This window comes from Pan troglodytes, chromosome 11 (genome assembly GCF_028858775.2).
Source record: "Pan troglodytes isolate AG18354 chromosome 11, NHGRI_mPanTro3-v2.0_pri, whole genome shotgun sequence".
NCBI lineage: Eukaryota > Metazoa > Chordata > Mammalia > Primates > Hominidae > Pan > Pan troglodytes.
The window spans coordinates 73103058-73130439 of NC_072409.2; the positions used below are offsets into that span (position 1 = coordinate 73103058).

At 35.6% G+C, this 27382-nt stretch overlaps 1 long non-coding RNA gene across 1 annotated transcript in view; it reads left to right on the forward strand.

Annotated features, from left to right (window-relative positions):
• The first annotated feature begins 3534 nt into the window (after nt 1-3534).
• Nucleotides 3535-27382, forward strand: part of LOC129135934 (uncharacterized) — a 53826-nt gene continuing 29978 nt past the window's right edge. The window contains exon 1 of the long non-coding RNA XR_008537041.1: nt 3535-3707. This is a non-coding gene — a long non-coding RNA (uncharacterized LOC129135934). The remainder of the gene's footprint in view (nt 3708-27382) is intronic.

The following is a 27382-nucleotide window of genomic DNA, read 5'->3' on the forward strand; positions in this document are numbered from 1 at the left end:
AAAACAGTATAGTATTGGTATAAAAATAGACCAATGGAACAATTTAGAACTCATCAATAAAGCTACATATTTTCAGCCAACTGATCTTCAACAAACTGACAATAACTTGCACTGGGTGGGGAAAAGACACCCTCTTCAATAAATAATCCTGGGAAAAGTGGCTATGCAGAAAATAAAACTGAACCCTACATCTCTCCACTATATACAAAAAGAAACTCAAAGTGGATTAAAGACTTAAACATAAGTACCCAAAACTATAAAAATACTAGAAAAAAATGCTAGAGAAAACTCTTCTGGATATGGGTCTAGGCAAAAAATTTGTGACAAAAACCTCAAAAGCACAGACAACAAAACGAAAAAATGGACAAATGAAAATATATTAAACTAAAAAGCTTCTGTGTAGCAGCAAAGGGAATAATTTTCAGAGTGAAGAGACAACCTGTTGAAAGAGAGAAAATATTAGCAAACTAATCATATGATACGGAACTAATATCCAGAATGTAGAAGGAATTCAAACAAGTGAAAATGAATAAAATAAATAATCCCATTAAAAACTGGACTAATAGACATTTCTCAAAGGAAGACAAATTGCCAACAGGTATATGAAAAAATGCACAACACCACTAATCATTAGAGAAATGTAAATCAAAACTATAGCGAAATGCCATCTTACCCTAGTCAGAATGGCTGCCATTAAAAAGACAAAAAATAATGGATGTTTGCAAGGATGAGGAGTAAAGGGAACTTTTATACACTGTTAGTAAGAATGTAAACTAGTACAGCCCCTATGGAAAACAGTATAGATATTTATCAAAAAACTAAAAATAGAGTCACCCACTTAATTCAGCAATCCCACTACTGTGAATCTACCCAAAGGAAAATAAATCAATATATCAAAGGGATATCAGCACTCTAATGTCTACTGCATAACAATTCACGATAGTGAATGGAATACATATGCAATCAACCAACCAAAGTTTTCGTCAATAGATGAATGGATAAAGAAAATGTGGCATATATATACAACGGAATACTATTTAGTCATAAAAAGAATGAAATCATGCCATTTGAAGCAACATGGATGAAACTGGAAGTCATTATCTTAAGTGAAGTAAACTAGGCACAAAAAGACAAACATCACACGTTCACTTACATGTGAGAGCTAAAAACATTTGACCACATAGAGGAATAGTGTAAAAAGATAGATAACAAAGACTGGGAAGGGTGAGTTGAGGGGAGAGGAGAGATAAAGAGGCGTAGGTTAAAGGGTACAAGCATACAGCAAGATAGAAGGAAGAAATGTAATATTTGACAGCAGAGTAGGATGACTATGCTTAACAAAAATGTATTGTATTTGGCTGATGGACACCCTAAATACCCTGACTTGATCCCTATGCCTTATATACATGTAATGAAATTTCTCATATATCTCATACATTTGTACAAATAAAAAAAAATTGTCATTGCCAAGGTTACCTAGAGTTTTTCCTATGCTGTCTTCTAGAAGTTTCATAGTTTTATGTTTTACACTTAGACCTGTGATCCAATTTGAGAAATTTTTGTGAAAGATGTAAGGTCTGCCTGTAGATTATTATTATTATTATTATTATTATTATTGTTTGACTTCGGGCATCCAGTTGTTTTGGAACGTTTGTTAAAAAGACTATCATTTCTCCATTGGATTGCACTTGCTCCTTTGTCAAAGATCAACTTACAATATTTGTATGGTCCATTTTTGGACCCTATTCCATTGATCTATTTGTTCATTCTTTTGCCAGTACCACACTGTTTTGATTACTGTAGCTTTATAGCACATCTTGAAGTTGGATAGTGTCAGTTCTCCAGCTTTCTTCTTCTTTAATATTTTGTTGGCTGTTCTGGGTTTTTTGCCTTTCCATATAAACTTGCCTATGAGTTTTTATGTAAATTCAAGATACAATCTGGAGAGTCTAAAGATTACTAGTCAACATGAAAACATCTATTTCCACTTTTACATTTAAAAGAGCAATATAATTATTTTGAAAATAAAAATGATGTATTTGCCACAAACTCAACTTACCTTTTCCATAGCTTCTGTCGTCTGCTAGAAAAAGATAAGTTTCTCTTTTTTGCCACTGGAAAGTCCCTTTTCTCAGGGCTGAGCAAAGAAGAAAAGAAGTAATATCCAGCCCTCATGCTGTAGAATGTATTAAATGGTGGAGTCTTTTATGTTTCCTGTATTTTTCTTGAATAATATGGAAAATGATATATTCCAAAGGTAATACAGGTAATACAGCTAGGACTTTATTTTTCCAAATGGGTAATAAAGTTAGGACTTTGTTTTTCCTACAGATTAGGCATAAGGGAATTTGAGATATATTTTTCTCCAGAGTTCAAAGTCTTTTATGCCTTCTTCATATATTTTAGGTGAAAACTCAAGATCAACCTCTGTAAAGTCATGATAATTTGGACAATATTGGAAAATGAATATATTATGTGGACTGTCTGTGCTGGGACTAAAACTGGTTTCAAATTCTTTAATGAATTATTACATATAGTGGACCAAATCATTCAGTGTTTATTCTCCAAAATCTTCCATCAATTCTTAGAGCCTTCCCTACTACCACACTGCTTTGCCTCAGGTAACTGTTCCCATTTCTTCTCTCAGAGGAAGATTTCATCACTAGAAATCTTATCTTGTTCTAAAAACATTTTGTGAGCAGTTTTTCATTAACAGATGTGTTCCACATTTATTTAGCTGCTTCTCTTCCTTCATGCATGTGTTCAGTGTTGACTCTATTAAACTCTGTAGTACAAGGATGAGTGTATTAACTTGATCCCACATAATAGGACATTAAAAGGAATCTTTGGAAAAGAAGCAGTGTAATAGTCATTAACAGGGACGAGCACAAGTCTTCGATGAAGACCACCATATTTGACCATGCTGTTGGAATTTCATATTGTCACATGATGGTGTTAGTATTAGACCTTCAAGTAGGTCATTTGAAAGGAATCAAAAGACCTTTACACCTATACATACACACATGTACACACAGAGTGAAAAGTCAGGTCTTCCTTCCGCATGATCCTAGCAGGAAACATCCTTTGTTGTCTATTCTTCCTCTCACTTTCTGAGAAATGTGAGTCCCACTCACTAGAAGCTCTGTTTTGGAGTGACTCATCTCCTTCAGTAACATTACCAGTTTTTCCACTTTGTTCCAGCTACAAGATGCAGTCACCAGAATAATTTAATGCCCTCCTGCTAATTGCCAGGGCTAATAGAAAAACTGCTACAACTCTTCAAATGCTTTTCATTTACATGTTGATTTCTTGCTTCCCACTTGGGAAAGGTGTGTTTGGCTTCTAACTGCTTTTGATCTAATGGTTCTGTAGACTGACCTACTTTCATTTTTTTGTACTGATGACATTTATTTTATTTTCTTTATTTAAGGGCAGAAAATAACAGAAAGGTAATCAGCATGCATTTAGGTCATTGTAAGTGTCCTAGTTACATTTGCATTTTTCTGTTAAAAGTCTAATGCTGCCTTTGAATGATTTAAGATATTTGGACAAGAGGAAAAATAACCCTTCCTTCCCATAAATCCGGAGTGAAAACAAGGAGAATGCATAATCCACCTGCCTTGATTCAGGACCATGTAAATTACATCAGCTGCAGTCATAGATTTTGTCAGCCTCCAAGAAATCATCCCCATAGGACCAAAATCCAGGTAAGGAAGAGGGCCTCTTTTTTCCCCATAGCACTAGAAGCTTTGAAGGACCCAGAGGACAGAATCCTACCTTTTTGATTACTGGGTTTCAAGGCAGAGTGTGATCTTTGTCCCAAACAGGGGAGGTGACATCCAACTGAGCTCCATCTCACTCTCTCAATGTGGGGAATAGCACAGAATTATGCTTCAAGGGTCTTTTACATATTTCAAGAACCAGAATGAGGTTTGCACAAACCTGCAAAACGATTAAGTAGCATGAGGACACTGCATGTAAGAAGGCAAAATTGTGCCAGACTCTTCTAGTATTTGGGACAGATACAGGAGACAGACAGGAACTACCGTGATGAGTTTAGCAATTAAAGGGAGAGTAGTAGTAGTTCATCTGTGACACCAGTTGGAGAGCCTTACATCAATTTCTCAGTTATGGTTTTCTTTCACTCTTTAAGGGTTCAGAGCACAGCATTTCTCTAATTGCATTCTATTTTGTGAAAGATTCTCATAAGGCTAATACCTGTTTCTGCGGACAAATAAGTTTGGAAAATACTGATTTACAGAAAGTTTGTTTACATTTTGTTATGTTTTTATTTTACAATTTCTCTGAGTTTTTAATATGACAATATATATTGTGACTCTCCAAAATAGAGGAAAAATAATAAATACATTCCAAACTAATTGACCACAGAGCCTCTTTGTGGAATGACACTATTTTGTAGTTTTTTTAAATCAAAATAACATGCATATGGTCCTAAAATCAGATATTGCTAATGAAATGGTAATGAAAAAACAATCTCTGACTCCCATTTCTGGCCACTTCTATTCCTGCTCCAATAAGAAACTTCCTTTAATCAAGTCTGTTTTAAGATTTTCTGGTGGTTACCCAAATGATACACTTATAACATTATTTGTTGAGTTGTCAACATTGACATGGATTTTTTATGATATCCATTGACTGGCTGAGATTTAGGTTCACTTACATCACGTGTCTACTTTTCCACCCCCTCTTGTTAAAATAGCTATATAATTTATTTTAGTTACCCTAATCATTACCTTTGTAGCTTTAAATGAATAGACACAAAATTATTTCTTGTGCCATTCACCTTTTTGTCTCTTTTTATGTAGATTTATAGAAGAGTTGCAAAAATAGAAATGAGAGCTTCCATATACCCTTCGCTCAGCTTCTTCTGATATTAACATTTTATATAACCATGTTGTATTTGTCAAAATTAAGAAACTAACATTGGTACAATAATATTAACTAAATGAGAGACTTTATTTAGATTTCTCCACTTTTTCTCTTGGCATCCTTTTTCTGTTTCAGGATCCAGGCCTGGATATCACATTGTATTTAGTCAACTTGTCTCCTCATTTTCCTCCAGTTGATGAGGGTTTCTTAGTCTTCCTTATCTTTCGTAACTTCAAAACTTTTAGCAAGTAGTGGTCAGTTTTTATCTGATGTTTTATTATGATTGTACTAAAGTTATAAATTTGAGGGAAGAATATCACAGAGGTATCCTGTGTAATATCGTATCAGGGGCATATGATACCAACGTGAGTGATGAAGTCAACCTTGTTCACTTAGATAAGGGAGAATCTGCCAGGTTTCCCACTGTAAATTATCATTTTCCTCTTGCCATGCTCTGTTTGTTCATTAGGAGTGAGTCACTAAGTGTAGCTGTACTCAAGCATAGAAGCATTAAGCTCCAACTCCTGTAGCTGTAAGTAGCAAAAAATTTGCAGATGGATGCTAAAACTACCACAACAATGAACTTAGTCTGGGGGAAGATATGTTAAGGTACAAATATTGCCTTAAACATTATCCCACTAATTTAGAATTAATCAGTGGATCTTGCCTGCATTTATTATTACTGTGGTATTCTAATGGTGATTTTCCATTTATCTTATTTCCTCTACATTTATACATTAGAAGTATTCTATTTTTTAAGATGTCCTTTTCCTCTAATTTAGTTGTGGGGTGTGTGTGTGTGTGTGTCTGTGTGTCTGTGTGTCTGTGTGTGTAGAGAGAGAGGGAGGAACTATTTATATCAGTGTGTGTTCATGAATATTTATTTTATTATTTGGGTTATAATTCAATACTATTGTTATTTATTTTCTGGCTTAAATTTCAAACTTTAGCCATTGGCAGCTCTTTCAGATTGACTCTTAGGCCCTTTTGACATGCCCATCTGTTTTTAGGACTTCTTTACTGGAATTAAAAAATATTACAGACTCTTGTATTTTTTTCTATCCAAGCCCTAGAATCAACTATCTCTCCAACGTTGCTTTGCTTTATTTTACTGAAGAATGGTATTTAGAAACCAGCATCTGAGCATCAGGTATACTTTATATGAATAGGGTATCACTGCTTCCAGTGATACCCTATCCATTACAGTAGACAGAACTAGAAAATAATGTATGCATACTAACCCATTTGTACACACATAACTACATTTATTTCTGTACCTATCTGTGTGTATGTATATGTATGTAAACATGAGTTCATACTGATATCTCAGCTTCTAATCTAGCATCATAGGATTCATCCTAGCATTTCCAACTTGCTTATTTGTAACTTCTTTTTCTGACAGTGAAAGTGACTGGGATCTCATGATCCACTATATATTTACTTATTTGTTCAACCTAGTATACAAATACAGTAGTTTTAGGATGCTAATTCATATCTAGGCTTAATGATTTAAAAAATTATTTAGTTTCTCTTCTCCCCAACCCCTTCATTGAGCTTATGGCATACATTTGTAACACAGTCAGTGCAGAGCACTATAGGTTTTGGTGAAGCCATATATACACCACCACTGTCCCCTGCAGAAGAGTTATATTGCTACATTGCCCTGAAAATTGCCTTGTCTGACCCATTTGTTGTTCATCCCTCCCCCATTCCCAACTCCCAGAAACTACTTATCTGTTTTCTATTCCTACAATTTTGCCTTTTCCACAAAGTTTTATAAATTGAATTATACATTACATAAGCCTATGGGTCTGGGTAGCAAAATGCACTTTTAATTCATCCATATTGTTTAGAGAATCAGTAGTTTGTTTCTTTTTATTGCTGAGTAATACTCCATGGTAGGGATGTACCACAGTCTGATTACTCATTCACCCACTGAAGGACATATGAGTTGTTTCTAGTTTTTGCCAATTATAAATAAATCTACTATAAACATTCACATATAGGTTTCTGTGTGAACATAAAATTATAATTCACTTGGGTAATATTTGGGAATGGAACTGCTGGATCATATAGTAAGTTTGTATTTATAATAAATTGCCAAACTTTCCCAAAATGGCTATAACATTTTGCATTTCCATCAACAATGAATGAGAGTTTCTGTTGTTCCTAATTGTCTCTAGCACTTGATACTGTCAGGTTTCTGTTTGTTTTAATTTTAGCTATTATAAGAGTGTGTAGTTGTATTTTATTATAATTTTAATTTGTATTTTCCTAAGTATTAATGGCGTGAGTATTTTTTCATATGTTTACTTGCCATTTACATATCTGTTCTGGTAGAGTGTTTAATTCTTTTGTCCGTTGGTCTCTTGGGTTGTTTGTTGCGTTTTAAGTGTTCTTTACATATTCTGGGTATAATTTCCTTATGGAATATGTTATTTGCAAATATTTTATCCTATTCTGTAGCTTATCTGTCATTTTTAACTGAGTCTTTTGCAGAACAAAAATGTTACGTTTTAGTGAAGCCCAATTTATCACTTTTTTTAACAAAAATGTATAATGTTTTTGGTGTTGTATCAAAAAAATCATCAGCATACCCAAGGTCACACAGATTTTTACCTATGTTTTCTTTTCAGAGTTTTATACCTTTACATTTCACAATTAAGTCTGCGATTAGGTTAATTTTTCTAAAATATGTAAGATGTATGTTGCTGCCACATTTACATTTTTATATAGTATGTTTTTTAAATTATTGTAGCTATTATTACTTTCAATAGTTTTGTCTTTTAACCTCACATTAAAGACATAAGTAATTTACATGTCATCATTATAACGTTAGAATATTCTGAATTTGACTATGTACTTACATTTCTCAGTGAGTTTTATACTTACAGATGCTTTTATATTAATCATTAACATTTTTTTCTTTCAGTTTAAAAAGCTCGCTTTAGCATATTTTGTAAGACCGGTCTGATGGTGATGAAATCTCTCAGATTTTGTTTGTAAAAGAAAGTATTCTCCTTCGTTTCTGAAGAATAGCTTTGTTGGGTACAATATTCTTGGTTGGCATTTTTTCTTCCTTTGGCACTTTGAATATATCATTCCATTGTCTCCCAGTCTGTAAGCTTTATCCTGAGTAGTTTTCTGCTAGCTCTGTTGGAACTCCCTTATATATTTTTTGCTTCCTCTCTCTTTCTGCTTTCAGAACCTTCTCTTTGTGTATGATATTTGAAAGTTCAATTATAATATGTTGTGGGGTAGTCTTATTTAGATGAAATCTGATTGGAATCCTTTGGCCTTCTTATACCTACATATTTACATCTCACTCCAGGTTTGGAGAGTTTTCTGTTACTGTTTTGTAAAATAAGGTTTCTACCCATTTATCTTTCTCTTCCCCTTCATGAGCTCTATGACTTATAAATTTGTTCTTTTGAAACTGTTCCATAAATCATGTATGTGTTCTTCATTCCTTTTCATTCTTTTTTCTTCTCTGTGTATTTTCAAGTAACTTGTCCTCAGGTTCACAGATTCTTTTTCTGCTTAATTGCACTGTTGATTCTTCTATTGTATTTTTCATTTTGTTTTTGTTCGGCCTCCAAGATTTCTATTTGCTTTTTAAAATTATTTCAATCACTGTATTAAATTTTTCATTCTGATCACTTAATGTTTACCTCATTCTATTGAATTGTTTCTCTGCATTTTCATGAAGTTCACTGAGCTTCCTTAAAACAGTTATTTTGAATTATTTGTCAGGCATTTTATATATCTCCACTTCTTTACAATCAGTTACTGGTATTTTATTTTGTTCACTGGGTGAGGTTGTAGTCTACTAATGGTTCTTGATGCATATGGTCCTGCATCACTGTCTGCACATCTGAAGAAGTAGGTACTTTTTCCAGTATTCACAGGCTGGCTTTGTTTGGGAAAGTCCTGCAACAAGTGCCATGCTGGTATGGGTCAGGATCCTGGGGCAGCTGCATCCACTGTGGCACTGCCAAAAGCCTGAGGTCCCCTATGGCATCAGCAGTATTCAGGTAGGCCAGAAGCCTGGGACAGCCACAGTTGGCATAACACTGGGTTGGGCCAGAAACCAGGGGCTGCTAAGGCCAGCCTGCTGTGGAGGGCTGTCTGGATCTTGGGGCTGCTGATGTCAGCCCAGCATTGATGTGGAGATCAACTTTGCTACACCTGGGGCTATGTGATTCTCTTTGACACTGAAGTAGGTCTAGCCTGACACCTGGGGCTATGTGATTCTATTTGACACTGAAGTAGGTCTAGAGACTCAGTTCATGGGTACCAACCTGAAATATGGGGCCACATATTTCAGTTTTCTAAACTGGGGCTATGTGATTCTCTTTGACACTGAAGTAGGTCTAGCCTGACACCTGGGGCTATGTGATTCTCTTTGACACTGAAGTAGGTCTAGCCTGACACCTGGGGCTATGTGATTCTATTTGACACTGAAGTAGGTCTAGAGACTCAGTTCATGGGTACCAACCTGAAATATGGGGCCACAGGAACCTACCTGATGCTGGATTTTACTGTCGTGGGCCCAGCATTGAGGTTCAAGACAAACTCCTGTGCTCACTTTCCTCTCTATCTGTCAAGCAGACAGTGTCTTTCCCCAAGCTGGGCTGCCTGAGGTTGAGGGATGGGTGATGCAAATAATGTAAAACTATCCTGCATACCTTCTTCAATGCATCTTTTCTTATTTTTGTGCTACAATCAGATATTCTGATCTCTTATCTGGTTTCCTAAGTTATTGTGAAGATATTTTCATGTCTAGATAGTTATTCAAACTGATGTTTATGCAGGGGGACAATAGCTAGAGAGTTTTACTCTGCCATCTTACCCTGTTACTCTCAAGGAATTGTTATTTAAATACTAGTAAAGATATTTCATTTGATAAGCTCATGTGGTGGGGCAGAAGGAGCTGCTTGTCAAGTATAATTACCACCATTCTCATAAGATGAAGCAGAGGCTTCTTTAAAAAGGAACAAAATATTCTTTGAATATAGAATTTAGGGAACTTACCAAATTGGGTGGAGTGTCTTTAAGGCTAAATGTGTAGGGCAAAAACTTGAAGCTGATGTAAGATGAAGTATAAATTTGTTTGAAATGGAAGGAGAAAAACAACAGTAACAATTTTTGAAAATACATTGGCAAATGAACACAATGAGTAATGCTGAACTTTGATGTTTTATATTTTACATGTAAAGAAAATGTGTAAAAGAACATGACACATTTCCAAATACAGCAAAATATGTTTAAGTGGGGGTGTATATAGTCCTAAACTGGTTTTTAAATGTAGTGATAGAGCTTTAACAGAGTTCTCAAGATGAGACTATATCACTCATTGCTTTTGATCATCTTAATATACCCCTATCTGTAACATATCCACAATTCTATTAACTTTTATTATAAAACTCAATATATTTAAAGAGGTATGACTTGATTTATGGAACATTGCTCTGAAGAAAACTGTAATGAAGAAAAACAAGTAAAGCTGGAAATATAAAATAATACTTTCCAAAGCTCCATTTTTTGATTTACTTATGTATCTAGGTTATTATTTTTTAATACTTCAGAGAAATCTTAAGGCATATAAAAGTAAAAAATATAATTTTAAAATTACCCCTATCATTACTACTTCAATTTTGTATATATTGACATCATGTCTTATTTTCTTAGATATTTTTAAATAAATAAATAAATTATTATGGGAAAAATAAAATTCATTTGTACTTCGCTCCCAATTCCATTCAGTTTCTTCCCTCCACAAGGGCTTTAGCCATCCTAAATTTAATGTCTACCTTTCCTCTTCATTTTTTGCTTGCTATTTTATCATTATTTTTTAGCTTTTCTGTATTCATATGTGAAAGTAAATAATAAACACAAATATGTTTCTTAAAAGACATCCATACTGCATATATTTCTGCATATTTTTCATGCATCATTTTGAGAACTATTGATGTCTACACATATAAACTTATTCAGTTAGTTTAATTGCTGTATAATTGTCAACATCCTATTGTGTCGTATTTATCATATTTGATTCGCTCATTCTTTTTTTTTATTTGCTCATTCTTTTACCATTGCTATGTGCAACTTTGTGGATCCAGCATTGTCCATAGGTGAATGAATGTCTCTTCCATATTCACTTAGATAGAAATTTACCAGGCCACATTATGCACATTTTCAATTTTTCTAGAAACTGCCAAATTTTTCTCTAAAGTGATTTAATTAGTGCACATGTCCTCAATCAAAATGTGAGAATTTCAAATTGAACATGTTCTCTACAATCCTGGATATTGTGAAGCTCTTTAAATTTTTGCCAAGCTAACTAGTGTGAAATATAATCCTATGGTTGTTTTAACTCATTATTCCTTGATTTTTACTGGAATTAAATATACTTTCCCCTTTTATTTACCGTGTATTTCTTCTGTGATTGCCATTTCATGCTTATCCTTTTCTGACTGATTTGTAAACCTTAAAAATTATTTTCTGGATACTAATCTATTCACCCATTATCTATACTAGACTGTAATTCTTTCACTTTGAGTCTGGTTTTTATTCCTGTGTAAGTTTTTAATTTTCACACAATCATATCTATCAATTTTGTCTTTAAGTTAATAGCTTATATTTGTTGCTTAAGAAATTATTTCTTATCTTTTTGTCATAAGATAGTCTTCCAAATTTTACTACCAATAATTTAATTTTTCCAATTTAGAGCTCTATTTCACCAAAATTAATTTTTATGTGTTATGTGATATAGGTGTCTGGCTTTTTCTCTATATAGAAAACAATGTGTCCTAATTCCATCTATGCAACAATGCTTCCTTTCTCATTGATTTGAAACGTCACTTTTAAAATCTAAAAATTTCCAAATATCCATGGGTCTTCATGGGCTCTTGGGATCTATTTGTTCAGTTCTTTGCCATCTTCACACTATCTTAAAACTATTACTGTATTATAACTCTTGAAATTGAATAGGACAATTCCTTTTATTCTTTTTTATTTTTTAAATCTTAGCTATTCTTGGGCTTAGACATTTCTATGTAAACTTTGGCTTGTTTTTTTTAACTTTGACAAAACAATCCTGTTGGGATTTAAATTTGATTAAAATTTATAGATTATTTTTATAGATTATTTTGGGTTCTTCTCATATTTTAAATCTGCCTTAAATATTTCCACATTAAATAGCATAGACATTCAGAAAAGTACTAGAGGTTAACCAACCTGTTGATATATTGTAATTAAATTATAAAAGTAAACTTATTTTAGCTGTGATATGTTGAAAAGGAAGAGAGAATTGGAAACTTCCTGTATATAGAGACTTGTTTTTGCATTTATTTAAAAAATCTGGCTAAATTAAACATCAGATCTCAAATGTTTCCATCATCTTAGATCTGTCACTGAACAGTAAACAAAGTTAGAATAAGTTTATAATAATTTAGAAGAAAATAATGTTTAAATTATATATGCTTATTATGAAACTACTTTATTCTCAGTCCTGAGCCCAATTCTGCCATACACAAAAAGTAATTTCAGAATTGCTAGCCTATACCACTGTGAAAAACCAAATCTACTGGAGTGAAATACATTTTTACAGTTCTTTTTTCCCTGTGGGCTAGAGATATAAAGTCAAAGCATTTTGTTCTGTGTCTTGCTTTTTTCACCTATCATAAAGACTTCTAGTTCCATCCATGTTGCTGCAAATTACAGGATTTTATTCCCTTTTATGGATGAATAATATTCCATTGTGTGTGCGTGTATGTGTGTGTGTAGTGTGTGTGTGTATATATATATACACACACATTATATATATATATATATATATATATATATATATATATATATATGTACACACACACATTTTCTTTATCTAGTCATCTACTGATGGACACTTAGGTTGATTCCATGCCTTGGCTATTGCAAATAGTGCTGCAAGAAACATGGGAGCATATGTGTGTTGTACATATTATTTTTATCTTCAATATACTGAGTTCCTTTCTTTTGGATATGTATCCAGTAGGGAGTAGTTCTATTTTTAGTTTTTTGAAGCATCTCTATACTGTTTTCTATAATGGCTGTACTATTTTACATTCTGACCAACAGTAAACAAGCATTCCCCTTTCTCCACATCCTCACCAGTATTTGTTATTTTTTTTTTTTTGGTCTTTTTTTATGATAGCCATTCCAACTGGAGTGAGATAATATCCCATTTGGTTTCGATTTGCATTTCCCTGATGATTAATAATTTTGAACATTTTTTATATACCTGTTGGCTATTTGTCTCCTTTTGAGAAATGTCCATTCTGATCTTTTGCCCATTTTTAATTGGATTATTTGGGGTATTTTGCTATTGAGTTGTTTGAGATTTTTATATATTTTGGTTATTAATCTCTTGTCAGATGATAGTTTGAAAATATTTTCTCCCATGCTCTCAGTCATATGTGGGAGCTAAAAATGTACCTCTCATGGAGGTAGAAAGTAGAATAGTGATTGTCAGAGGCTGGGAAGGGAAGAAGGAAGGGGAAGGATAAAGAGTAAAATGGTTAATGTGTAAAAAAATCCCGTTAGATAGCAGAAATAAGTTCAAGTATTTGATTATACAGTATGGAAATTACAGTTAACAAAAATGTATTGTATATTTCAAAATAACTGGAAGAGAATGTTCCCAACATAAAGAAAAGACAAATGTTGGAGGTGATGGATATCCCAGTTACCCTAATCTGATCACTATACATTGTGTATATGTATCAAATTATCACATGGCCCTTCAAAATATAAACGACTATGATACATCAATTAAAAAATACAAAAAGTCATCTTTCCAGACAATAGGCATTTTGGACTTCTCTATTTCTTGAGCTATATTTTATTTTCTGTAATTTTAGCTGTCGATCTTACTCAAATGCATATTTCTAGTGAGGAAACTTCATCATAAATTATTATTGTCAACCTCACTCCCCGAAAAGTACTAACCAATTCTGATTATCCCCAGAAATCATTTAGTATCATGTAATAAAATTATGTATCTGAAAACAAGCCAAAGCATTGCACTTAACAATTCTTTGAGTTCAGTGTTAACAACTGCATGTTGCAAGGAGGTGGTGACAGATTGTCTGGAGAGGGAAACAGCAGCAGGTCACCATTGCCTTCTGGGCTTTGCCAAGAAGTTTGTATTCTGCTATTCTTTTTTTATGACACAATTATAATTATACATATCTATGGGGCATAATTTGATGTTTCAATGCATCTACACATTGTATAATGATCAAATAAGGGCATTTAGTGAATCCATCACCTCTTACATTCATCATTTCTCTTTTTGCAGAAAAGCCTCTTTTCTGGCTATTTTGTAATATATTATACCTTACTGTTAACTACTGTTACCTTATCATGCAATAGAACACCAGCACTTATTCTATCTAATTCTGACTTTGTACCCATTGACCAACCTCTCTTTATCCTTCTCTCTCACTCCCCTCCCCAGTCTCATAACCACTGTCCTACTCTCTGCTTTTATATCAATGTGTTTTTTTTAAATCCATGTATGAATGAGATCACATGGTATTTATCCTTCTATGCCTGACTTAGAAGGTTCATCTCTGTTGTTGCAAATGATGGGATTTCATTATCTTTATGGCTGAATAGTATTTCATCATGTGTATACCACATTTTCTTTATAATTCTATCTAAGGACAATGAGGGTCCATTAAAGAGTTGTAAAAATGAGAGAGACAAGCTAGACTGATGATTTAGAAAGATGACAGTGTATAGAGGATGCATTGCAGAGGGGCAAGATTGGGACTAGGAATACCAGAAAGATAGAGAAGGGGAGAGCAATCAGTTTACAAAAGCATAATTTCTAACACTCTTACCAATGACTACCAAAAATTCTTAGGTTAATTATGAGTAAATTGGTTGAAATCAGAAGTCTTTCTAAACCAGGATAAGGGATGCCATGCGGAGGAGGAGGGATCAGAGTGGTTTACTGGTGCTTCCTTCACAGACATGCAAAATTCTATGTTAATGCCCTATTTCTATGAAGGGTATTCTAGCAAAATGGAAGAAGAGAATGTGTTTTGATTCAAATATAGGGTTATTTAAAAATATTATTTCTATCACCAAAGAATTGGGAATTATAGAATCTAATGGAAAAAAGAAAAATCAAAAAAGAAAAATCTCAGAATCAAATGTAAGTTCATTAAAAAGCTTCCAAAAGACAACCACTTTATAGCAATGTGTATTTAAACCTGTCATATGGCATGAATTTTTTTTTTTAATTGAGTTGGAGTCTTACTCTGTTGCCCAGGCTGGAGTGCAGTGGCGTGATCTTGGCTCACTGCAACCTCCACTGCCTGCATTCAAGCAATTCTCTTGCCTCAGCCTCCTGAGTACCTGGGATTACAGCTGTGTGCCACTACACCCGGCTAATTTTTTTGTATTTTAGTAGAGATGGGGTCTTGAACTCCTGACCTCAGGTGATCTGCCTGCCTTGGCCTCCCAAAGTGCTAGGATTACAGGTGTGAGTCACTGCACCCAGCCTGAATTTTTAATTAAGGCCAAATCTATATCCTCAAGAAAAGCGGAGAACATTAGAAATCTTCTGTTTATTTGAGGCAAACTATCTTCTTTTCTTGAAAACATCAAGTTAATCATGGCAAAAAAAAATTGGGTTTATTACTTGCATTACCTGATAATTGCCTCACTTTCCTCTTTCACTTAGTATCTGAAGATATGGCTTCAAAGCCCTTCATAAAGCTCAGAAGTTAATAACATCAAATAATTTTCTTGGAATCCCATGACTGCTGCTTTATAAGCATAGCCAGCTCACCAGTTCTGAGAGAAAAGAAGGAAGGTGGGGGGAAAGCCTACTGTCCTCAGAAGCTTACTGATACTTTTAGTGTCTCCAGGGGCAGTCTGATGGAAAAACAAAACCAAAACAAAACAAAAACACCTTTCAAATCCTCTTCATTCTAAGTAATGTAGATAATTAATAGTTTCTATTTTCCAAATAGTCAACCATCGATAGCCCTTTTACATTTTAATTTGCTGCCGTGTAACATAAATGGCCAGTATATGCCAAGCCCATAACATTTAGCAGAATTGCTTCTCAAACACATTTTTATTGATTGATTGGGACAGGGTCTGGCTCTGTCACTCAGGCTGGAGGGCACGATCCTGGCTCACTGCAACTTCCGCCTCCCAGGCCCAAGAGATCCTCCCACCTCCCACCTCCCATGGTGTGCGCCACTATGCCCAGCTAATACTTGTATTTTTTGTAAAGACGGGGTTTCACCATTTTGCCCAGGCTGGTCTCAAACTCCTGATCTCAAGTAATCCACCCACCTTAGGTTCCCAGTGTGTTGGGATTACAGTGGTAGCCACCGTGCCCAGCCTCAGTCACATTTACAAAGGGAGAATCATGACTATTAATGGTTTGGGGAAGCTGGCTATCCCCTTCCTTATATAAAGTCTAATCTTTCTAAAATCCAGTAAGGAATTGTTTTTAAAAAAATATAAATGAGTCTGCACTTATTACAGTAATGAGGTAACAAAGACTAAATCTGTAATATGCTAAGAAATTTGGAGGCCAGGAATTCTTGTCTAATATTTTCTAAAGTAAAAGCAATACGTTAATATGCTTAACATCTAGTCTTACGGATTACATATTAGTTGGACTGAAATGTTAAAATTGCATCTCTAACTCTAAAAGCTATCAGTGCACGGAGCATTTTGACTGTTTCAGGTATCTTTCTTCTCCAGGAGTTTCTGGGAATTTAGAGGTGTGTTGGAGTAGGATACAGGGAAGTTGGAATAAGTTCCTTGTATTTTAAAGCCCTGTATAGGTGATACCTCTGAATTTATCGTATTGGCAGAGTCAGTGGTTTGAATACCGCCTACAAACAATGATTTTTCAGTCATTTGTGCAATTGACAAGCATGTGCTCATTTTTTCCTAATTTTTTTTAATTGGTCAATTGACTGATACTAAGGTGGTTTGAATCAGTGGCAACTGATGGTCTGGCTGTCATTAGTACTTGGGTTGCAACAAGAAAAAATACATACGTTCATTTTTAGTAGAGACAGGGTTTCACCGTGTTAGCCAGGATGGTCTCAATCTCCTGACCTCATGATCCACCCGCCTCGGCCTCCCAAAGTGCTGGGATTATGGGCGTGAGCCACTGTGGTGGCAGGTGCCTGTAGTCCCAGCTACTCGGGAGGCTGAGGCAGGAGAATGGCATGAACCCAGGAGGCGGAGCTTGCAGTGAGCCAAGATCACGCCACTGCACTCCAGCCTGGGCGACAGTGCAAGACTCCATCTCAAAAAAAAAAAAAAAAGAAAAGAAAAGAAAAGAAAACATATGTTCATCAGTAAATTCCCAGTTAAATGTTTTATGACTTCACATGTAACTGAATCCTGTTTGAAGGTTGCAATTAAATTGGTCAATATCCACTAAACCTTTAACAACAAATGTAATATCAAATATCCATGTGATTCTCGACATTTCCCAGCTTCCCTTGCAGTTGGATTGGGTCAGGGTGATTGAGCTGAAGCCAATGGGTATGAGTAGAAGTGATGAAAGCTACTTCCAGGCCTGGAATTTTAAAAACATTCTACTCATTTCTCCTCTTCTTTTGCCTTGGTGTATTAGTTATCATTATGGTGCAAAAAATTACTACAGAATTTAGTGGCTTAAACAATCTCACAATTTCCGTAGATCAGGAATTTGAGTATAATTTAGCTGAGTGCCTCTGGCTCAAAGCCTCCCAGAAGATTATCTTCAAGGTCTAAGCAGGGGTCTCAAGGCTCCACTGGGGGAGGGTCCACATTCAAGTTCATGCGTATGGCTATTGGTAGGACTCAGAGCATCACTGCACCTTAGCTGAATACATCAATTCATTGTTACATAGGTTTCTCCATGGTGCTGCCCACATCATGTCAGCTTTCTTCTCCCACAGCAAAAACAGGTGAGGGAGGTAGAGAGAGAGAGAAGGGAAGGGGGAGGGAAGGGGGAGAGGAAGAGGGAGAGGGAGAGAGAAGGAGGAGGAGGAGGAAGGAGGGGGGAGAAGACAGGATGAGTAAAACAGAAGTTAGTCTTTTTGTAACCTGATCTCAAAATTGGCATCCTATCACTTTTGCCACCTTCTATTCATTAGAAATGAGTATTTAGATCCAGCCCACATTCAAAGAAAGCGGCTATCACAAGGGCATGAATATCACAAGAAAGGGATTGTTGGGATCGATTCTAGGAGCTGTCGACCACACATGGTAATCTTTAAGGTCACGTTTTCCAGATGGTGCAACTACAAGATGGAAGCAGCCTGGATTCTTGATACTCTGCTAATTGGAAAAATGTGAAGGACATTTCCCCAGTACACATGAGATTGTGATATGAGCAAGAAATAAACCCCTATTGCATTAAGCCCCTGAAATTTTAGAATTATTTATCACAGCAGCATTATATAAGGTTAGCCTAATGCCAATAGGTTTTTATTCGCTGGCTCCCTAAATATATACATTTATTCATGGTTTTACAAAACTTCTTTTCAAGTGCCAGTGTCCATTTTGATCATTGTCAAAGTGATTAACAAACTTGTGTTATAATCGTGGTCTATGTACATGTTAAGGGTTAAAAGGAGTAACATGCTCTATTTCTTCTACTAGATTGGAAAACTCTTCATGACATGGGCTGAGATGTATTTATGCACTTATTCATTCAAAAATATTAACTTCAATTGCATTTTCATATACTCTACATTTATCTTTATAAACCTTACAGCAGTAGTTATAACAGCTACAAACACTATGAGTGTTTACTCATAGTAGGTGGGAAAATTAATTTTATAGAATGAATGAACTTAGAATCCAAGGACATATTTGTTATCTTTGTCTGTATTTTCTCCCCTTTATCTGTTTTATATAATTATCTTCTTCTCACCCTTAAGGCCTTAGCTTAGATAGCATTTTTTCAAGAAAGCCTTCTGAAAACCTCAAAAACTGAGCTGGGTGCCCTTTAAATGCTCCCAAGGCACACTGAGCTGTGTCCCATTGTAGGCCATATCACACTCTATGGGCATGGCTGGTCTGCTGGCATGACTTCTTTTCTAAAGCACAAATTGGTGACTTGAAAGCATTCTTGTTTTCCCAGCACTTAGTACGTACTACATAGTAGAGATGCAGTCATTTTTAGAAGAAGGATAAATGAATGAATATCATGAATAGTAGAGGCACTATAGCGTTCCAAGAATGTCTTTGTAAGTATCTCAAAGATGAGGACATTGAGGCACCTTTAATCTGACGAATTGATAACTTATTTGACCAGGCTACTGAGACATAATTTTTCTCATCACTGAAGGTGACTAAAGGTGGTTCATGTTTCTATAATTTAAGCAATGGAAGAGGCAGGTAGAATGAGAGAAGAGAGGCAGATATGAGCTATTAGGTGGTATTGATTCAAAGGATGAAAGCCAAACCAATACAACATGGACCACTGTGCTCTGAAAGACAGAATAGATATGCGTACAGAGATCTCAACTTATAATGGAAAAAAGCTGTGTATGTACAGGTCACAGGCGTGGGCGTTTACATGAAATGTCCACAATAGGCAAATACGTAGAGACAGAAAGTTTTAGTGGTTGAAAGGGGATGAGGAAAATGAATGGGAAGTGACTGCTAACAAGTATGAGGTTTTTTGTTTTTTGTTTGTGTGTGTGTGTGTGTTTTGTTTTTGTTTTTTGTTTTTTTGCAGAGGAAGTGTGATGAAAATATTCTGGAATAAGATAGTCATGATGGTTACACAACTTGTGAATATAAGCATAAATACCACTGAATTGTATATTTACAAGTTGAATTTTGCATGAATTATATCTCAATTAAAAAAAGAATTGAAGTAGAGAGTGATAGGTGGTAAATAAACAATCCAAGTTTTTAATAGCACTCCAAAGTATTTTATAGTTTTTACATTGAAAGAAGAAAAATATTTATGTTAATAGCAGAAACTAAAATATTCTCTGGCAACCACTCTAACAGTTAAACAAGGTTTAGCAGGCTTTGGTTTATTTGCTATAATATTATAATCTATTTTCAGGCCTGGACTTTTGAATTATATCTGGTCTACAGAAATGGATACTTGAAGGAAATGTGCACGTAATAGCTTATTGTAATTGGTTCATTTTCACAGATAGAAGTTAGTTGGTTCTCCTTTCTAAGCTTTTTCTCTCATCCTGCCTTTCAAGCATTGAGAATTGCCTTTTTGAAAAGAAAAGTATTTTGTGGCATCTTCCTTCATTTTCTCTTCTCTTTGGAATATTAAGTTTTAAAAAATGGGTTTTTGCTACACAATATTGAGCAAAATCATTTCTGCTATGTTTCAAGGCTGTATGAAATCTCCAATCGCTCACCAAAATGAGAGGCCTCTGTCTGTGACCCTCTGATTAAGCATCCTTTCTATCATTTGGGAAAACTTCGTTCTTCTTGTCCTTTAAAGTAACGCCTTTGGAACTTGAAGTCACAAATAGGAATTCTATTAAAAATACATTGTACAAATAATTTATCTATCATAAAATAGCATCAAATTTAAAATATACTTTAAAAGGAAGATGATAGTGTAGTTTGTGAAATTCACCAAATGTTCCCATTAAGAGAGACAGAGGAACAAGGATGGTAAAACAAAAACTCACTGACTCCATCTAAACAAAACTAGGTGATAAAGTATCCCCATGAGCCCCTAAATATGAGCATGTAGGGGAAAAAAGCATCCAAAGACCTTTATAGTGTTAGCATTTGTGTGGGAGGAAGCCCAAAAAGTCATATGAAATGCTAACAAACCCCAGCGTAGAAGAGCCCCAATATCTCTGGCCAGTATACCTAGCCATTTAAGACCAGCAGTTGAAAATTAGAGGGCTTTTTTGGTACATTTCACAGTATATGTAAGATCAAAACAACAACAACAACAACAAAAACCCTGTAAGTATTGAACTGGAATTGGAAAAATCAGCATATATTAATGATGCATTTTATCTTAGAATAACCTATAGCCAAGATCTGCTTCCTGCAAAGGCCTAAAAATACTGAACAACTCAGTAGCAATAAACAGCCTCAAATTTTTTACTTCAAAAAACATTTTTCACTAAAAGGAAGTAATTTACATAAGACAAATGTCTGATTCCAGGTTCTGGAGCAGAAAATGTACAAAATAAACCCAGAGCATGTTGTCATAATGATAACAAGGAAGTGATCAAAGACTACTGTGTCAAAAGGACTTGGCAACCAATCAGAGGAAGCTTCCACTGAAAAAAAATGGGGCAATTTGAGCATCAATAAAGACAATAACTGCAATTAAATGAAACAAATATGTTTCAATCAGTGAATTCATAGTGAGATATTACTAAAAAGAAAGAAGGAAGGATGGTAGGAAGAAAAGGAGGAAGGAGAGAGAGAAAGAAAAAAGAAATGAAAAGAGAAAGAAAGTAAGAAAAGAAAAAAAGAAAAGAAAGAAAGAGAGAGAGGGAGGGAGGGAGGAACGAAGGAAGGAAGGAAGAAAGAGAAAGAAAGGAAGAAAGAAAGAAAATATAACCTGCTACATACAACTGCTGTATACAACTGAAAATACAACTGCTAGTGAACCTACTTATTATTTGACAACTGGTAAATAAAGGGGAAAAAATTCAAGCATATTTTCTGTCTTTCCTAAATGAACTGTTCCACTGGGTAAACAAATAGATAAGAGCAAACTTCTTTTTATAGAAGTATTCCAGCTAACAGATGAAGAAGTTATAAAAAATTACAGTATCTTCATTTCAAAAACCCAGATTAATTAATAGATCTAGGTATTAATCATCTCCAGCTGCTAAAATCATGCAATAATATCCAACAACTTTCTTGTGGAAGTACTCAACACTACCTGTGAAGTAGTCTTGCCAGAAAAATCAAACCTCACCCTCATTAAGCCTCTAGATCTAGTGACAAGTTTACAGGAAACTCAGAGGACAGAAGAACATGCTAAATGATGCCACGAACATGCAATCAGCAAAATATAGAATGTAAGAAACTACAGAACAGGCAAACAAATTTACTTAATAGATTCATTACAAGAGGGCAGAAAAGAGACGGAGGGGTTATCAATTTATTGAAAGAGACTTAGGAAGAAATATAACTCCATAGAGATAAGTGGATGTTAATTCAAATTAACTTAAAATTATATTTTTGAAGGGAGTGGAAATTGGAACACTGTATATTTAATGGAACTACAATTTTTAAAGAAATTTTACTGTGATCATAATGGTATTGTGATCATGTGTGTATGTGCATATTTAACAAAGTCATTATGTTTTGAAGATACATATGGAACTATGAGAGATGAAATAGCAACTGATATTTGCTTTAAATAATATGGAAGAGAAAACTGAAGGGTGGTAGAAAGATGAAAAAAGATTGGTTGTAATTTGAAAGAATTATTAATTCAGGGTAGTGATACATGGGAGTTTATTATTGTATTTGTCTATTTATGTTTATGTTTGAAGTTTTCCATAATAAAAGAGTTAAAATACAATATAATAGAAAATATACTAAGGATGGAATATGAATGATAAGTTCATAAATATCAGGGTATTTATCAATGCTGTGATGAAACTGTTTATGTACATTGCTATTGAAAATACTCAATAGCTAAAGTCATTAAAGTGAGCAGTTGAAACATTCAACCACGAATCAAATACCCATTTCTTTCTTCAAACACTGCTGGAAATGGTTTCGTGTCTGGAAAACTGAGTCTGTTATGTCCGCCTGAATATTTGTATAAACACAAACAAACTACCTACTTCTCTTTGCTGTGCAAACAATTGGAGGGCTTACTAATGCAATAAACCAACCTCTAGTTAAATAAACAGTCATATTTTCACTCCATCCCACTAGAAAACTGGAGGAAAAATAAAAATAGAGTTAACAATCAGTGATATGGTTTGGCTGTATCCCCACCCAAATCTCATCTTGAATTGTAGCTCCCCAAATTCCCTCATGTTGTGGGAGGGACCCAGTGGGAGATAATTGAATCATGGGGGCAGTTTTTCCCATACTGTTCTCTTGGTAGTGAATAAGTCTCAGTAGATTAGATGGTTTTATAAGGGGAAACCTCTTTTGCTTGGCTGTCATTCTCTTCTCTTGTTGGCCGCCATGTGAGACATGCCTTTCACCTTTCACCATGATTTCGAAGCCTCCCCAGCCACGTGAAACTGTGAGTCCATTAAACCTTTTTTGTTTTGTTAGTTTGAGTCTCAGATATGTCTTTATCCATGGTGTGAAAACACACTAATAAAATCAATAAACTGCACATTTCATAAAAGTAAGGATTGTAACAATTTTATTCATTGCCATATTCACAATTCTTATAACAATGCCTGGTACATAATAGATACCCTAAAAGCTGTGAATGAGTGAAAGGATGGACAGGTGGATACATAGATGGATGGATGGATGAATGAATTTCATATAAGAGAATTTCATGTAAATGTAAGTAAATCCCAATACAGTCAGACTATGAATATTTATATCTAAGTTTCAATTATTTTTAGGCTACAGTTGCATTTCTGTACTGGATAAAATAGTGCTTCTCAAAGTTTAGCATACATAAGAATCACCTGGAAGCCCGTTAATAGATTTCCGAACCCCACTGCAAATTCTGGAATTTGCCTTTCAAACAAACTCCCAGGTGATGCTAATGCTGCTGATCTGTGGAACATACTTTGAGTAGCATTAATTAAGCCAGATTTTCTCACCAACCATCTTCATCAGAATTATTGGGAAACTTTTAAAATATTCAAATTCCTAGGACTCCCCTGACACCTACTGAATCATAATTTCTGAGAGTGAGTCTGAGAAAAGTGAATTTTAAGGAGTCATTCCTACATACACTCAAGTTTCACAGTGGCCTAGATGATGCTGCCCACTAGAACTCTCTGCAGTGATGAATGTGTTCTACATGTGCACTGTCTAGCACAGTAGCAATTAGCCATATGTGGCTATGGAGAATTGAAATGTGGCCACCGTGACTGAGGAACTGAATTTTTAATTTTAGTTTAATTTAATTAATTTAAACCTGCACTTAAATTGACACTTGGAACTAGTGGCTGCCATATGAGATAGACAAGGTCTCGATTTCAAACTTTCCTTCTTGAATCTGGAGGTACCTTTAGTGGTGGCAGAAGGGGGGACCCACAGTATAGGGTTCCTAGGATCCTACTGTTTCAACCAGAGCAACTCCTCCTTAGTTACCTTGGGATGTCATTTGACATTCTGGCTTCTTTACCAACTGGAGTCCATGCCCATACTGGACATCCCTAAAGCGCCTATGAAAGAGGAATCAAAGTGTTCTGACACATTTTCAAATGAATTGCACATAGTTAACTTGATGAAGTCATTATTTATCTGCCAAACAATTAGGTGTTGAGTCAATTTTAATGCTGGCTTCTCAAGAGATTCCCAATGCAGTCACCAACTTACTATTTCATTATCCTCATAATGACTTTGTGAGTAGAAAAAAGGAATCAAGCTATTATCCCCATTTCACATGCAGAAAAACTGACTCTTAAAGAAAATGATGGGCTTGCTGAAGCCTCCCTCAGCAACTCTCTGATGAGTTGTTATTTTTCCAAGTACTTCTCATTCTCTTTGAATAAGTAATTAAGGTCTCTACATTCAAGGACACTTCAGCAGTACTTTAGAAAGCAATTTGCTTTCTGGGGCAACTACCTATCCATGAGGATGGAACTTAGGCCTTTGATGAAATGGAACAAACCCAAATTGGACTCAGACATCTTAGAATTAAAGGGCAGGTTATATTATACTATAGTATAAGTATATTATACTACAACTATAGTATAAGTATATTATACTACAACTATAGTATACTATAACTATAGTGTAAGTATATTATACTATGAGTATAGTGTAAGTATATTATACCGTAAGTATAGTGTAAGTATATTATACTATATTTATAGTATAGTATATTATACTATAATATATTATAGTATATTATACTATAATATATTATAGTATATTATACTATAATATATTATAGTATATTATACTATAATATATTTATAGTATAGTATATTATACTATAATATATTTATAGTTTCGTATAAGTATATTGTACTATATTATACTACATATTATACTATAGGCTGCAAAATAAATTAAAAAGGAAAGATGTCCACATAGGCATAGCAACACACATTAATTACATTTTTCTTTCTAAAAGTCACAATAGGGATAGAAGGAAAATTTCAGGTGGAGTAAGAGACAGGAGATTGCTGATGGAATAATAAGAATCCTTCTCCAAATGACAAATTTCAGGTCGTCCCCAGGTGATTTAGTTTTATAGCAGGATTCACTCCTGAGGCACATCCTCAACTAGATAGATTGAGACAAGACCATAGGCCATCATGAAGTCAAAGGCATAAAATTGTAATTAGCTACAAGTAGCCCAAGGAGACTTGAGAATGCTGTCAAAGTCCAAAATTTGCAAAGCCAGCTGTAGCTTCACTTTGCTTTACACAATGTAATTTGAGTTACCTACAAAGCCTAAAGGAAAGGAAAGCAAACATCTCAGAGATGAGTTCGCCCCGCTTGGAGGAAAGAAAACCCACTCTGGCTCCTTGCTTTCTTTAAACCAGAGTTTCCTCTCAATAAGAAGTAGGTAGGGAGATTCTGGTGGATGTTAGTGGGTGGAGAAGGGAGAAGTTAAAGGGAAATTGGGATAGCATCCCCTGTGTTTAAAATAGAGAACACCTCCAAGAAGAGAGGACCCGGGTAGACTTTATTCACTTAATAGACTTTAAGTGCCTGAGGACACAGTACAAACTTGTATCACATTATCAGACAGGCCCCCTCGCGGCATCAGTGTCGGCAGAGACTCATGAATATGTAAATACTGTATGTATCTTGGAAACATGCTTGACAAGAGAATAGCTAAAATGAACTGATTCTAGTTATAAGCCCATCAGCCTGCCATTCTTTATGTTTGAACAGGCAGGCTATTGCTAGGTGACAGATCATTAAGGCTATCTACTCAGTCAGCGGAAATGAAGAAATAATTTGTTCCTAATAACCTTCAGATGACCTCCCAGGCAAAAGGGAGTCTTTAAAGTGCTGTCTCTGCTGATACATCTCAGGCGGGAGGGTGGGGTTCTTCTGGCCCTGCAGTCAGAGCAGGGTGGCTGGTGAAACAGATTAATAAACACCTACTGACAGGGACATAGCAGGAAAAGATCTCATCACCTGCCATTATGGGGCTGATGAATAATTCAGAGCTCTCCATCAGAGCCGAGAATTTCAGGCTACGCTGTGCTCTACACTTGCAGGGATGGGGAAGCATGAAGGTGCTCATTGCTGGGATTAAATGGGGGCCCAGGAAATTCACTTCTGCTGCAGACTGTGTGGGCATCACAAGGGGTCGGGGAAGCAGGCATGAAAGAAGATTTGCCTCTTTGGAAGGTGGCCAGGCAGGTTTAGGGGCCAAGAGCCAGCAGGAACCTCCTCAAAGATTCCTGACTGTTATGAAATTTTGGTGGCCAGTGCAGACCCCCTGGCACTTATGTGTCCACCACTATAGTCAGAAAAAGAGGCCGCAGCTCTTGTTTCCTTGCCTGCTGGTGGGTTCCAGAAGAGCAGGTAGGTCAGTCTCCTGGATGTGCTCCTCACTCCTTGAGCACTTCTTCATACCCCCATTTCTGCTCTCTCCCTGTGTATGAGAAAATATTTGCACTGTGATCCTTGTGTAACAGATTTGGGGTCAGCTGGCTTCTATGGGGAATCTCAGGACAGTGTCTAACTACCAGCTGTGTGATTCTGACCACATTCTATTCTTTCTGGGACTCAGTTGCCTGGTCTATAAAACGGGCTGAATCATATCTGACTCAGACAATTATTGTAAGGATTAAAAAGAGGTACACGTAGAAAGGCCTAGCAGAGTACCTGGAACCAAGCACATCCCACTTCATGCCGGAGACAAATGTCTCCCCCTAATAATTGTTTTTTTACTTGGAACGAGGCAGGAACCAGACTGGACATGCAAATTTGGTAATTCAAGGACTTAAATAAAAGAGGAGTTTCTATAGGTGATAGCATGACTTAGCAAACCAGCAAGGGATAGGAACATGCCCTAGGACTAATAACCGCAGGGATCACTTAGCCTTGTTAGGCCTCAAGGGGAAGAAGGACAAGGAAAATTTGCTACTTGACAGAAGCCTTTCATAAAAGGTCACAGCCAACCATGGTGACCCAGCAGGGAGGGAGCACAGGACAAATATCCCACCGTACTTTCCTCCTGCCCCAGTCTTCTGCCTGGGCTTCCTTTTGGCTGAACTCATCTGGACCCCAGGCAAGAGGCCTGTTGATGGGTTGATAAGCCTCCTGGGCACAGAGCAAGGTGACAAAGGGTGGGAATTGAATCTGGAGGGATAAGAGGAAGAGCTGCAAT